Source organism: Mastigoproctus giganteus, chromosome 1 (genome assembly GCF_048544385.1).
Source record: "Mastigoproctus giganteus isolate SK-2022 chromosome 1, ASM4854438v1, whole genome shotgun sequence".
Lineage (NCBI taxonomy): Eukaryota > Metazoa > Arthropoda > Arachnida > Uropygi > Thelyphonidae > Mastigoproctus > Mastigoproctus giganteus.
In genome coordinates this window covers 4,920,290-4,934,569 of record NC_143575.1, presented here as the reverse complement: position 1 = coordinate 4,934,569, position 14,280 = coordinate 4,920,290, and positions in this window count along the sequence as shown.

The following is a 14,280-nucleotide window of genomic DNA, read 5'->3' as shown; positions in this document are numbered from 1 at the left end:
TTGCATATGATGCAAGAAAGCAAGCTAATGCAGCATTAGCCAAAAAAAAAGAAAAAACCGCTCCCATTTCACTCTGTTCGTTCCAGATACCTTTTCAGCTTAGCTTTAAATTAATTTAGGCTATCAACTTCCATAACAAACGATGGAAATCTTTAGCCTGCGGGTAATTGAACCAACCAATTACCCGCAGGCTAAAGGCAAACTTCTGCACATCTATCCTACATCAGTCTTTCCTCAATTTGAATTTATGTCCTCTCAGGCGATTATTCTGAGCAAGATAAGAATCCCATCAGCATTGAGCATGCTCCAACCATTCAAGGCTTTATAACACTTCAATCAGATCACCTCGCAGGCGCCTAGTATCCAGACACTGTAATTTGCAAAATATAAACCTTTCTTCGTAAGAGCAACCCTTTGTTCCATTCACTAATCTTGTTGCCCTTCTCTGTACTCGTTCCAACAGCTCTATTTCTTTTTAAAATGAGACCTCCAGACCTGTATACAATATTCAAGGTGTGGCCTTATACAAGGGGATAATCATGTCCTTATCCCTGCTAGAAAAATTCCGTTGTATCATTGACAAGACAATATGAGCTACTCTTGCAGACAGTCTGCACTGCTCAGAAAACTTCATATCTGCCTGCACAATAACCCCCAGATCCTTTTCGTTCTCTACCATTGTCAGTGTAGAACCACAGAGTTCATACGTCACTCTGGGGTTACTGCTTCCCATATGCAGCATTTTACATTTGTCTATGTTAAACTTCATTTCCCACCTCTTAACCCATCTGCTCAACTTTTCTAGATCCTGTTGCAGCAGTGTACAGTTATCAGTGTCGTTAAACAACCCTGCCGACCATCGTATCGACTGCAGACTTGGATATTAAGCTTGATATACCATTATCAATATCATTTTTAAATACAAAAACAATAATGGACCCAACAATGAACCATGAGGGACTCCACTAATAACATTAGTCCACAATGAGCAGTGTCAATTGAGTACCTCACTGTCTTCTCTTCCTCAACCATCCCTTTATCCATAGCAGCAATTTGCCTCCAATGCCACATTACTCCAATTTGTGCAGCAGTCTTCCATGTGCAACAGTATCAAAATATATGATATCAAAGTTATTCCCTGCATCCAATTCCTTTGAGACCAGATCATAGTATCCAATCAAATCGATCGGGAAAGACTTTCCCTTAACGAAACCATGCTGTGACCGAGCTATAACTGAAGTCTTGTCAAGATGAACCTGCATTTTTTTTTTTTTTTTTTTGGCTGATGCTGCATAAGCTTGCTTTCTTGCATCAAATGCCTCTACTAATGCTAATGCTAATGCTAATAAAGCATTGCTTCTTTAACCAGTGCCTCTATTAATTTTCCTGGAACAGAACTTAAACTAACAGGTCTATAATTACTTGGATCGCCCTTTCATCCTACTTTGTGAATTGGGGTCACATTTGCAAATCTCCAGTCCATGGGTACGTCAACTGAGTCCAAAGAAGCACTCATAATTATGGCTAAGGGTTTGCTTACTTCCTTTGCTGCTTCCTTTAATATAACTGGATAGATCCCGTCCACGCCAGATGCTTTTTTTATGTTTATCTTCAACAATTTCTCCTCCACTTTCCTTTTATTACAAAATTACAAAATATTATTACAAAATCATCTAGCTCACTGCCATAGTTTCACTCACCTCTGGTATTCCCCTCCCTCAATAACTCCTCATGGGTGAATGCAGATGCAAAATACTCATTTAGTTTGTTAGCCACCTAAGCAGGATCCTGAACTGTTGAACCATTAATATCCAGTGGACCAATCCGATTCATCCCTTTCCTTCTAGAATTTACATAGGTAAAGAACTCTTTGTTGTTTTTCTTTGCATTCTTTGCTAAGGATTTCTCATAATCTGCCTTTGCCTGCCTAAACTGCTTTGTGACATGGTTACAAACCAGTTTACATCTATCATAGGCTTCCATGTCACCCATTCATTTATACGTATCCCATGCATTTTGCTTCTCTGTCATATGTCTCATAATTCCACCTGACATCCATTTAGGTCTAAACATTGAAAAATATTTCTTAATCGTTATGTAAAGCCTAGTAGCGTTCAAGATAAATTCTTTGAATGCTTCCTATTTCATTTTGAATTTGCTGTTGGTAACATCATCAGTTGGTCCCACTGTAGAGAATTTAAATACTGTCTCAGAACACCATAGTCGCCTTTACGAAAGCAAAAACCCTTCCCTTTACCCCTGATGGTAGTTACCGCTTTGAGTAAATCCCACTTCAGCACGCTGTGATCACTGTCACCTAGTTGTTCCTTTCTCGCAGATTCTTAATGCGTGAAGAATCACTACTGATAATCAGATCAAGAGTATTTTTCCCTGAACATGCTGATGTAGAAGTCAATCATCCAATAAATTCACAAAAGATTTGCTAGTGTGTGAGTGACCAACCGACAAATTCCAGTCAATATATCGGAAATTAAAATCCCCATTATAAGACTCTCTGATTTACTGGCCCACTCTATTTCCCTGTACAGTTTCTTATTATGCTCATCAGAGTTATTAGGCCTATAGCACACTGGGAATCTCAATTTTGATCTCCCAATACTTATGTCACACCAAACTGACTCGACACTGCACTGTCCAGCAATATCGACTGGCTTCGCTTCCTTGGATTTTATGTATTTCTTAACTAATAGCATTACCGCTCCTTCCTTCCTTCCTATCCAGTCTATCCTACCTGTACACCTTGTACTCCCCCAAATCCCAGTTCTGTATTCCTTATATCTGTTTGACACCATGTCTCTGATATCCCAACCAGGAGCGGATTAAGGTCGGTTGAGGCCCCGGGCGCAGAAGAAAATATTGGGCCCCTTAAAAAAAAGAGAGAGACAGGGAAAATAAAAATACATGTTAACCAATTTTTTAAATAAATAAAAAAATATTATGTACTATTAATGTTTTATTTCCAATAAAATTTGAATATAATATATGTATAATATAATTAATAATAGCATAATAATAATCACAAAGTTTTGAACTAATATGTTCAACTAATTTGTTATGGTTTTGCGTGGGCCCTTCAGAAGTCGGGGCCCAGGGCGCGCGCCCGGTGCGCCCGCCGTTAAATCCGCCTCTGATCCCAACAATACCTGCCTTTGATATTCTGAGCAATACCTCAAATTCATCAAATTTATTTATTTCTGAATTATTTATATATATAAATAAATAAATATTAAATTTATTTATTTATCAAATTTATTATTAATGAGCAATACCTCAAATTCATCAAATTTATAGTTATTTTCAAAGCCTTGTACATCTCAATCAGATCACTCACAGGTGTCCTAGTCTCCAAATACTGCTTGTTGGTTTGGTTTGTTTGTTTGTTATTTGGAGCATTAGCAAACTAAGGCCATATTGCTCCGGGATATGCGGTGGTCATTCCCTTAACCTTTCCGCATCCTCCGTATTGGTGGTGACGGGCTCGAACCCTGGTCTAATCAAGAGCGTGTGCTACGCACTGCTGCTCCTTCCCACCTGGCTACGGAGGCGCCTCCAAATACTGCAACTTATAGAATTTAAGCCTCTCTGGTAAGAGAACCCCCTTTGTTCCTCTCACCAATCTTGTTGCCTTTCTCTCTACTCATTCTAGCAAATCTACATCCTTTCTAAAATGAGACCTCTAGACCTGTACGCAGTACTCAAGGTGTGGCCTGATGATTGCCTTATATAAATTGATAATCACCTCCTTTTCTCAGAGAACTTCATATCTGCACCATTCTCCAGAGGTCTTTTTCATTCTCCACCTCCATGAGTTTAGTACCATACAGTTCGTACTTTGGATTTGTCAATATTAAACTTCAGTTGCCACTTCTCAGTCCATCTACCTAACTTTTTCTAGTTCCTGTTGGAGTAGCATACTGTCTTTACTAACATTAACAACCCTGCCAACCTTTGTATCATCTGCAAACTTGGACATTAAGTCTAATATACTTTCATCGATATCATTAATAAATACACAAAACAACAATGGCCAGCACAGAACCCTGGGGGGACTCCACTAATAACATTAGTTCACATAAAGCAATGTTCATTTATTACAATCTCAGCCATCTCCCACTCAATCTTCCTTTAACCATTGCAGCAACTTGCGATTAATGCCACACCGTCCAATTTGCACAGCAGTCTCCCATGTGTAACAGTATCAAAAGCTTTCCTGAAATCGAGGTACATGTTATCAAAATTATTTTTTGCACCCTCTCCTTTGTGAGCACATTGTAGAATGCAATCAATCTGGTCAGCAAGTTCTGGCCTTAACAAAGCCATGCTCTGTCTGAACTATTACTGCAGTCTTGTCTACGTGATCCGGCATCACTTCTTTAAGCAGTGACCATTAACTTATTTAACCATTATTTTCCCTGGAATAACTTAAACTAACAGATGTATAATTATTTTTGTCACCCCTTGAACCCTCTGTGAATTGGAGATACATTTGCACTTCTCCAGTCCATGGACCTCCCCTGAATCTAAGGATGCTCTCATAATTATGGCTGAGGGTTTGCTTAATTCCCGCACTTCCTCCTTCAATATTACTGGATTGATTCCTTCTGTCCCATGTGAGTCTTGCCCGTTTAAAGTGTTTTCTACTTTTAATGGTCTCCCTCCTGAGTTGCTGGATCTCCCGAGTCCACCAGTGGACTGCTCCCGGTGTGGGATTTCTCCTCTTTATTGATGCTTCACTCGCCGCAAGTATTATTTCCGTTACCCTCTTTTGAATCTCGTCTGGGTTACCATTCTTTTGTTTTGTTTCCAGGTGTTGGGCTGCAGCTGGCATTAAGACGTCTCTGACCCTTTCCCAGTTCGCCTGGCGGATAGTCTTTTGGTAACTTACCATTTGGTTGAACGGCTCTGGTAGAGCAGGTGAGTTTTTTGTACCAGTAGCTTCGGACGTTATATTTTTTGGGGGATCGCCATTTTTGCGACCTGCTGATGGACTGATTTACTTCTCCTTCCCGAAGAAATGAAGGAGTTACATCTGAACTTTGTTTTTAGCTTTTTCCTGCGATTAGGCACACTATAGCCCCAGTAGCTTATGCGCCCCTAAACCCCCATAACACACACCTACACACTTCTTCCCGAATCTCCCATTCTCTCTTCTCATGTACGTCCTTCGTTCAGTTCTGGTTCTATCAGAGAGGTCGGTTTTCATATCTTACACTCCGCTGCTCTATTGTTGCCCCAGAACTCCTCGATCGTCTTCTGATCGAGTGGGCCATTTCAGTCTTCTCCGAGACTCCTGTAGAAGACGCTTTGGTGTTCGTCGAAGAGTCGGTTGTTTATTTTCCTCTGGGAAGTTCTCTTTTTATTAGCATAGTCTCTTGCTGAATGAGAGGAGGTTCTGCTTGTGTGTCTAAATATTCTTCTATTCTCTGATTTTTGGCTTCTTCTTTGCTGTGATTGAGGTAGCACAGTGGTATTGTCACCGTCCTCCCTACACCGGGTGGAAAAGGCCTGGGTTCGAATCCCGTCGATCAAGCGAGGAACTTTAATGGGCGTTTTTCACTCCAAGACTGAGTTAGACGGTCTCTGGTGTAGATAGCAAGGTTTTCCCAGGAAACGGGTTTTTCGTCCAGCAAAACTGGCAAATCGACCAGACAATACACGCAATTTACAGACAATACACAATGCACGGCAGATGAATTTAATTATTCGGGTGACCTTAAAATAATAGTTTTGTGACTGAGGATGCTCTTCACTTTCAATCGATTCTTATTCCTGTTATTGTTAAGCGAATTTACCCAGCACCCTGTTGGTGCTTCGTCAATTGGCTTAACCCTTGATGTACCCGAAACCGGATCCATCAGGCTGGCAGTCTAAATCCAAATTATGATGTCAGGGTCCCCCGTAAATGATTATATCTACCCATATATTTTTTTTTGTCTGTAAATTGTGTGTGTGTTCTCTGGTCGAAAAACCCAGTTTCTGAGGGAAACACCTTGATATCTACTCCTGAGACCAACCAATTCAGCCACGGAGTAAAAAATGCCCATTAAATTTCCTCGCGTCATCGACGGGATTCGAACCCGCGCATTTTCCACCTGGTGTGGGGAGGACTGTGACGATACCACTGTGTAACCCGCTGGTAATCCATCCTCGTAACTAACACGCCATCGCGCCTATATATTATTATTATTATTGTTCCTCTTATATTATTTCTCCCTGATTGGGGGATTCCACTCCGTGACTGGTACTGTTACTAAGTACACAGGGTGTTTGTAATGTCTGTTGTTATCATTGGTCGAGGAAATCTCTGACTGTCCTACAGGTGTTCAGGATTTCGACGTTCTGCAGTTCCTTGTAGGTGTTCTCTGGGGAACCTATTGCTGCTCGGCTGCTATGTAGAGTCTTTGGCACCATACCGGTGGTTGACACGATGATGGGGATGGTCGATATTTCTTGGATGTGCCACATCTCCTTGAATTCATGTCTCAGGTTCGCGTACTTCTTAATTTTTTCCTCATGGGTTTTCTGTACATTGCTAGTGTTGGGCACCGCTATGTCAATCAGGTAGGCAGACTTTTCTATCTTGTCCAAAAAGGTTATGTCTGGTCTGTTGTGCGGGATGGTCTTATCCGTTATTATGGCGCCGTCCCAGTACAGCTTGTGGATTCATGTCTCTAGTACTGCCTGGGGTTCGTACTTGTAGTGTGGTACACTTTCTTTGGTCAACTGGTATTTCCTCGCTAGCTTCTGATGTATTATCCTGGCTACCTGGTCATGTCTATGAGCGTTCTCAGTCTGGGTGAGCACCTTGCAACCCGCGGTGATGTGTTGGATCATTTTATGCCCTCTCATGTGATTATTCTGAGCAAGAGGAAGAATCCCATCAGCATTGAGTATGCCCAAACATCGTCCACATGTGTCATCTGACATTCCGGACTCCTTTGCGATGTATTTTCTATAGTTTCTGCTGTTGATTACCTGGACTTGGATGGCCAGCACGAATCCTTCAGTCTCGGGGAAGAGCGTCCCGCTTGTCAGCCATGCATTGGCAGCAATGTTATCGATACGATCTTGATTCGTATCGTTAACATCTTGATTCGTATCGTTAACGTTATCGTTAACATCTTGATTCGTATCGTTAACGACTCAACGATACGATCTTGATTCGTATCGTTGAGTCGGGTATACCACTTATCTATCTTCCTTATGGCCTGGTGGAGTGGTGCTGTGTTGTTCTCGAAGTAATCCTTCAGGTAAACTATGTTGTTTTCTGTTGCTCTATAAATCTCCTGCCCTGTCTTTTCCAGCTTTGTTAGTCTCTCCGCTGCTGATTTCAGGTGGTGTTGCAGCTCTTGGTCATCATTGTCCTTGTCTTTCGCATGACATCTTCTAGCTCGGTGTTAGTCCAATTTATGACCCGGAAAGTGTATGTTAGTACTGGAGCTGCATCGGTGTTTATGGCATCAACTGTGTTCCGTCCGTTCAATTTTGTTTTCAGCAGGCTTCTGAGTCTCTGATGATATTTTGCGATCATGCAATTCTTGATTTCTCCTTGTGCTGCTTAACCTGCATCATCCGTAGGTATTTGTAGGTCTTTCCTTCTGTCTAGCTTCGATCTCTTTACCAGTCAGCAGCTGGTAGTTTCGGCCAACTAATTTTCCCTAGTGCAGTGTATGGGTCTTGCATTTGTCTAGACAAAATTCCATCCTGAAGTTGTTTCTCGGTTGCCACATAGAGCTTGATGTAATCCATCTACATCAGATGGGTGAGGATGTACTGTTCTTTCTTCCTTCTTTGAGGTTATATCCATATTGCTGCCGTTAAGCATGGTGGATAGTGGGTTCAGTGCTAGACAGAACCACAGGCCTCAGAGCATCTCTCTGAAAGATTCCTCTTCTAATGGGGATTAGTATGGTTATGATTTCTCGACCTTAATGGTCGTACTCCATTTCGCCATTGTTGCTCCTAGGAAGTTTGTAACTATCGGATTGATTTTGTCAATCTTCAGGGTCTCTATTAGCCAGTTATGAGGTACGGAGTCGAAGGCCTTGCGGTAATCGATGTAGGACATGTATAGGTTACGGTGCTTCATGTAGGCTTGCTCCAGAACTGCGGCATCTATGGTTAATTTCTCCTTGCATCCTTTGCTCCTTGCATCTTTTGCTCCTCAGCTTGCATCCTTTCTGCTGATCTGCCATTACGTTCTGACTCTCTAAGTGGTCTGTTATCTTCTTTTTTATGCAGCTGGTCAGGGTCTTGTACATCGTTGGGAGGCAAATGATTGGCCTGTATTTCGCCGGCTTTTTTTTTGTATCTTCGTAGTAGCAGTAGTAGTAGTAGTAGTGGTGGCATGTGATGCAAGAAAGCATGTATATCAGCTTACGCAGCATCATCCAAAAAAAAAAAAAAAAAATCACACCATTCCCTCCAAATGCCTGTCCAGTTCCTTCTTAAATTTATTCAACCTATCAACTTCCACAAGGACAGATGGAAGTTTGTTCCAGGAATTAACCACCCGCTGGTTAAAGCCAAATTTCTGCACATCTATTCTACATCTGTCCTATCTTAATTTGAATTTATGCCCGCTTAGGTTTGTAATCTGAACAAGTGGAAGGATCCCATCAGAATTCAGCGGGCTCAACCCATTCAAGGCCTTATATACCTCAATCAGATCACTACGCGGGTGCCTAGTCTCCAGCCACTGCAATTTACAGAACTTAAGCCTCTCTTGGTAAGAGGATGCCTTCGTTTCCCCTCGCCAATCTTGTTGCCCTTCTCTGTACACGCTCAAGTAAATCTACATCCTTCCTAAAATGAGGCCTCCAGACCTGTACGCAGTACTCAAGGCTTGGCCTGACCATTGCCTTATACAGGGGGTTAATCACCTCCTTTTCTCTGCTAGCAAAATTCCTATATATCATTGACAAAACGCCACGACCTGCCCGGGCAGCTTGTCTGCATCGCTCAGAAAATTTCATATCTGCCTGCACAATTACTCCCAGGTCTTTTTCATTTTATACCACCTTAAGTGTAGTACCACACAGTTGGTACGTTTCTCTGGGGGTGACTTCTACCCATATGCAGTACTTTGCATTTGTCAAGGTTAAACTTCAGTTGCAACTTCTTATCCCATCAGCCCAAATTATCTAGATCCTGTTGCAGTAGCACACTGCCAGTACAGTCATTAACAACCCTGCCAACCTTATATCATCAGCAAACTTCGACATTAAGCCTGATATACCTTCATCAATATCATTGATAAATATACAAAACAACAGTGGACCGAAAACCGAACCCTGTGGGACTCCACTATTAACAGTAGTCCACGAAGAGTAGCACCCATTGATTACCACCCTCTGTCTTCTCCCACTGAACCATCCTTGTATCCATTGTAGCAACTTACCTTTAAAACCATTCTGCTCCAATTTGTACAGTAGTCTTTCATGAGCAACAGTGTCAAAAGCTTTCCTGAAATCCAAATATATGATATCAAAATTATTTTTTGCATCCAGTTCCTTTGTAACCACATCATAATATCCTATCAAATTTGTCAGACAAGACTTTCCCTTAACAAACCCATCTGTGTCTGAATTATTGCTGAAGTCTTGTCTAGATGAACCTGCTATGCATCTTTAACCAGTTACTCCATTATTTTACCCGGAACAGAAGTTAAAGTAACTGGTCTGTAATTACTCGTGTCACAATCGATCCCCGTTTGTGAATTGGGGATACATTTGCACATCTCCAGTCCGTGGGAAACTCCCTTGAGTCCAAGGATGCTCTCATAATTATGGCTAAGGGTTTGCTTAGTTGCTTTTCTGCCTCCTTTAATATGACTGGATAGGTTTCATCCACCCCAGGTGCTTTTTCTTATGTTTAACTTCAACAATATCTCCTCCACTTTGCTCTCAGTTATTACAAAATCATTAAGTATCCTGCTATAATTTGATAACCTTCTGCCATTTTCAAACGTTAATAATAATCAGTCTCCTGACGAGGCCACTAGAGACGGTCGTGTTCTAAGTGGATTTTTCTTATTTATTGATTTGAAATTATTGTTTTTATAAAACTTTTGATTTAAATTTAGTAGTATAACATTATTTTGTGATTTTCTGATTAATTTGGTGTATTTATTCTTTACTCGGCCTTGTAATTGCATAAAAGTATCGGTAAGGGTTTCCACGTGTTTCAACTCCGCTACCGTTCGTACATTTCCCGCTTTTGTGATACGATAGTTATATACCGTACTAGATAGCGTTAGTTGAACTTCGTTAGCGGTTAAATTGTACGTTTAAATAAATACATATAACGACTTAGATTACAAACGTAATATAATTAATTATATTTAACATAATTAATAACATAACATAATTAATAATAATTAATTAATAAATTCATAGAATCATGACTCAGACCAGAGCAGCAAAGCAAAAGGCTCAAGCTAATGGAAGTGCTGTGGCTCAGAGCAGAACTGAGGGGGGCAGTTGTCCTCTGACTCACAGCCTTATAAAATGCACTGTTTTCTTGATGTTTGCAGAGCAATCGGGTACGGGACATGATACTGCCATGGGGGATGGCAGTATCATGTCCCGGGACATGATACTGCCATGGACATGATACTGTCTTTGTGTGTGCGCAATGCAAGGAGTGTATCGATATCAGGCAACAACTCGGCGTTCTTGTGGGCCTATATGAGAGCTTGAAGGACAGGGTGGATGCTCTCGAAGAAACTAAATTGAGGGGCCCATCAAGCTCTCAGCTGCCCACATCAACGCCAGAGCTTGCACTTGGGCATTGCGTGACACAGAGGCAACCCCCAACGCAGAATGCGCTGGTCCCGAAGGAACTAGTAGTTGTTGGTGACTCTATTGTCAGGGAAACGGGGAACATGCTTTGTAAAAAAGATAGGTGGAACAGGACCAGGGTATGTCTGCCAGGGGCAAAGGTTGATGACGTTGTAGAGCGAATATCATCTTTTAAGGGCACAAAAGGTGATATAGTTGTACACGTTGGCACTAATAATATTAAGAGTAGGAGACCGGCAGAATTACTTAACAAGTACAGGTCACTGTTGAACAAAAGCCGGGAATTAGGGTTGAATTTGAAAGTGTCTGCAAGTCTGCCCAGACACGATAGGAGGGAGTATATGATGGGAGCCTTGTCGATCAATTCGGCCCTGGAAAGATTGTGCAAGGCTCAAGGTGTAGAATTTTTTTCAGCCTGGACTGTACTTGTTAACAGGAGAGATTGCTTCTACAGGGATGGGATACACTTAAATAGAAAGGGTGCAAGAATATTTGCTGATGCTATCGAGGCAGTGTTAGTTGGGTCGGAAAACTGCTAGCTTGGGGGGAGACAAAGACCAATAGATTGACAGTAGCCACTGGCAGAGGTGAAAGAGATTCTTGCACTGCTTCTATTAGAATGAGCAGAAGCCTGAAAAACAAGATGCATGGTATTTCAGAGACTGCTGGGAGCCATTGCGGTACAAGTAAACACATGGGTTGTGTTAGGGTAGCTCAGAATAGAAACAGGTGCAGGTATACTTGCGTGTACACCAATGCTAGGAGTTTAGTAAATAAATTTGATGAATTTGAGGTATTGCTCAAAACATCAAAGGCAGATATTGTTGGGATATCAGAGACGTGGTGTAACACAGATATAAGGGATGCAGAACTGCAATTTGGGGAGTACAACGTCTACAGAAAGGGTAGACAGGATAGGAAGGGGGGAGGGGTTATGCTATTAGTTAAGAAACACATAAAAAACCAAGGAAGTGAAGCCAGTCGACATCGCCGAACAGTGCATTGTTGAGTCAGTTTGGTGTGACATAAGCATTGTGAGATCAAAATTGAGAGTATGAGTGTGCTATAGGCCTAATGACTCTGATGAGTATAATAAGGAACTGTACAGGGAAATAGAGTGGGCCAGTAAATCAGACAGTCTTATAATGGGAGATTTTAATTTCCCAGATATTGACTGGAATTTGGGGGCTGGTTACTCACGCACTAGCAGGGCTTTTGTGGATTTATTGGATGATTGTTTTCTACATCAGCATGTTTGGGAGGCAACTAGAGGGAGTAGTACTCTTGATTTGATTATCAGGAGTGATTCTTCATGCATTAAGAATCTGCAGATAAATGAACCACTAGGTGGCAGTGATCACAGTGTGCTGAAGTGGGATTTACTCAAAGAGGTAACTACCATTAGGGGTAAAGGGAAGGGTTATTGCTTCCGTAAAGGCGACTACGATGGACTGAGACAGTATTTAAATTCTATACAGTGGGACCAACTGATGATGTTACCAACAGCAAATTCAAAATGGGAAGCATTCAAAGAACTTATCTTGGAAGCTACTAGGCTTTACAAACCAACTAAGAAATATTGTTCAAGGTTTAGGCCAAAATGGGTGTCAGATGAACTAATGAGGCATATGGCAGAGAAGAAAAATGCGTGGGATTATTACAAATTAACACATGACACAGAAGCCTATGACGGGTACAAGTTGATATGCAGCCAAGTTACAAAGGAGGTTAGGAAGGCGAAGGCAGATTACGAGAAATCCTTGGCAAGGGATGCAAAGAAAAACAGCAAAGAGTTCTTTACTTATGTAAACTCTAGAAGGAAGGGGATGAACCAGATTGGTCCACTTGATATTGATGGGTCAACTGTTGATGATCCTGCTCAGGGAGCTAACAAACTAAATGAATATTTTGCATCGACATTCACACATGAGGAGTTATTCAGCGAGGGGAATGCCAGAGGTGTATTCAACTCTAGCAGTAAGCTACAGAATCTTGAAATAACTGGGAGTAAAGTGGGGGAGAAACTGTTGAAGATAAACACAAGAAAGGCACCCGGGGTGGATGGGATCTATCCAGTTATATTAAAGGAGGCAGCAAAGGAAGTAAGCAAACCCTTAGCCATAATTATGAGAGCTTCCTTGGACTCAGGGGAGGTACCCATAGACTGGAAATGTGCAAATGTGACCCCAATTCACAAAGGAGGATCAAAGGCTGACACAAGTAATTAGAGACCTGTGAGCTTAACTTCTGTTCCAGGAAAATTAATGGAGGCACTGGTTAAAGAAGCCCTGCAGGATCATTTAGACAAGACTTCAGTTATAGCTCAGACACAGCATGGTTTTGTTAAGGGGAAGTCTTGCCTGACCAACTTGATTTGATACTATGATGCAGTCACAAAAGAACTGGATGCAGGGAATAACTTTGATATTATATACTTGGATCTTAGAAAGGCTTTTGATACTGTTGCACATGGAAGACTGCTACACAAATTGGAGCAGTGTGACATTGGAGGCAAATTGCTGCTATGGATAAAGGGGTGGTTGAGGGGGAGAAGACAGAGAGTGGTAATCAATGGACACTGCTCATCGTGGACTAATGATATTAGTGGAGTCCCTCAGGGCTCAGTGTTGGGTCCATTATTGTTTTCTGTATTTATAAATGATATTGATGATGGTATATCAAGCATACAAAGGTTGGCAGGGTTGTCAAGGACACTACTGACACTATGCTGCTGCAACAGGATCTGGAAAGGTTGAGCAGATGGGCTGAGAGGTGGCAAATGAAGTTTAACATTGACAAATGTAAAGTACTACACATGGGAAACAGCAACCCCAGAGCAACGTATCAACTCTGTGGTACTACACTGACAGTGGTAGAGAATGAAAGGGTCTTGGGGGTGGTTGTGCAGGCAGATATGAAGTTCTCTGAGCAGTGCAGACGGGCTCCAAGAGTAGCTCATGGAGTATTGTCAATGATATACAGGAATTTTTCCAGCAGGGATAAGGAGGTGATTATTCCATTGTATAAGGCGATGGTCAGGCCACACCTAGAATACTGTATACAGGTCTGGAGGCCTCATTTCAAGAAGGATGTAGAGCTGCTGGAACGAGTACAGAGAAGGGCAACAAGATTAGTGAATGGAACAAAGGGGTGCTCTTACGAAGAAAGGCTTATGTTTTGCAAATTACAGTGTCTGGAGACTAGGCACCAGCGATGTGATCTGATAGAGGTGTATAAAGCCTTGAATGGTTTAAGCATGCTCAATGCTGATGGGATTCTTCCTCTAGCTCAGAAAAATCACCTGAGAGGGCATAAATTCAAATTGAGGAAAGACAGATGTAGGACAGACGTGCGGAAATTTGCCTTTAGCCAGCGGGCGTTTGGTTGGTGGAACAGACTTCCATCCCTTGTGGTGGAGGTTGATATCCTAAATAAGTTTAAGGCTCAGCTGGACAAC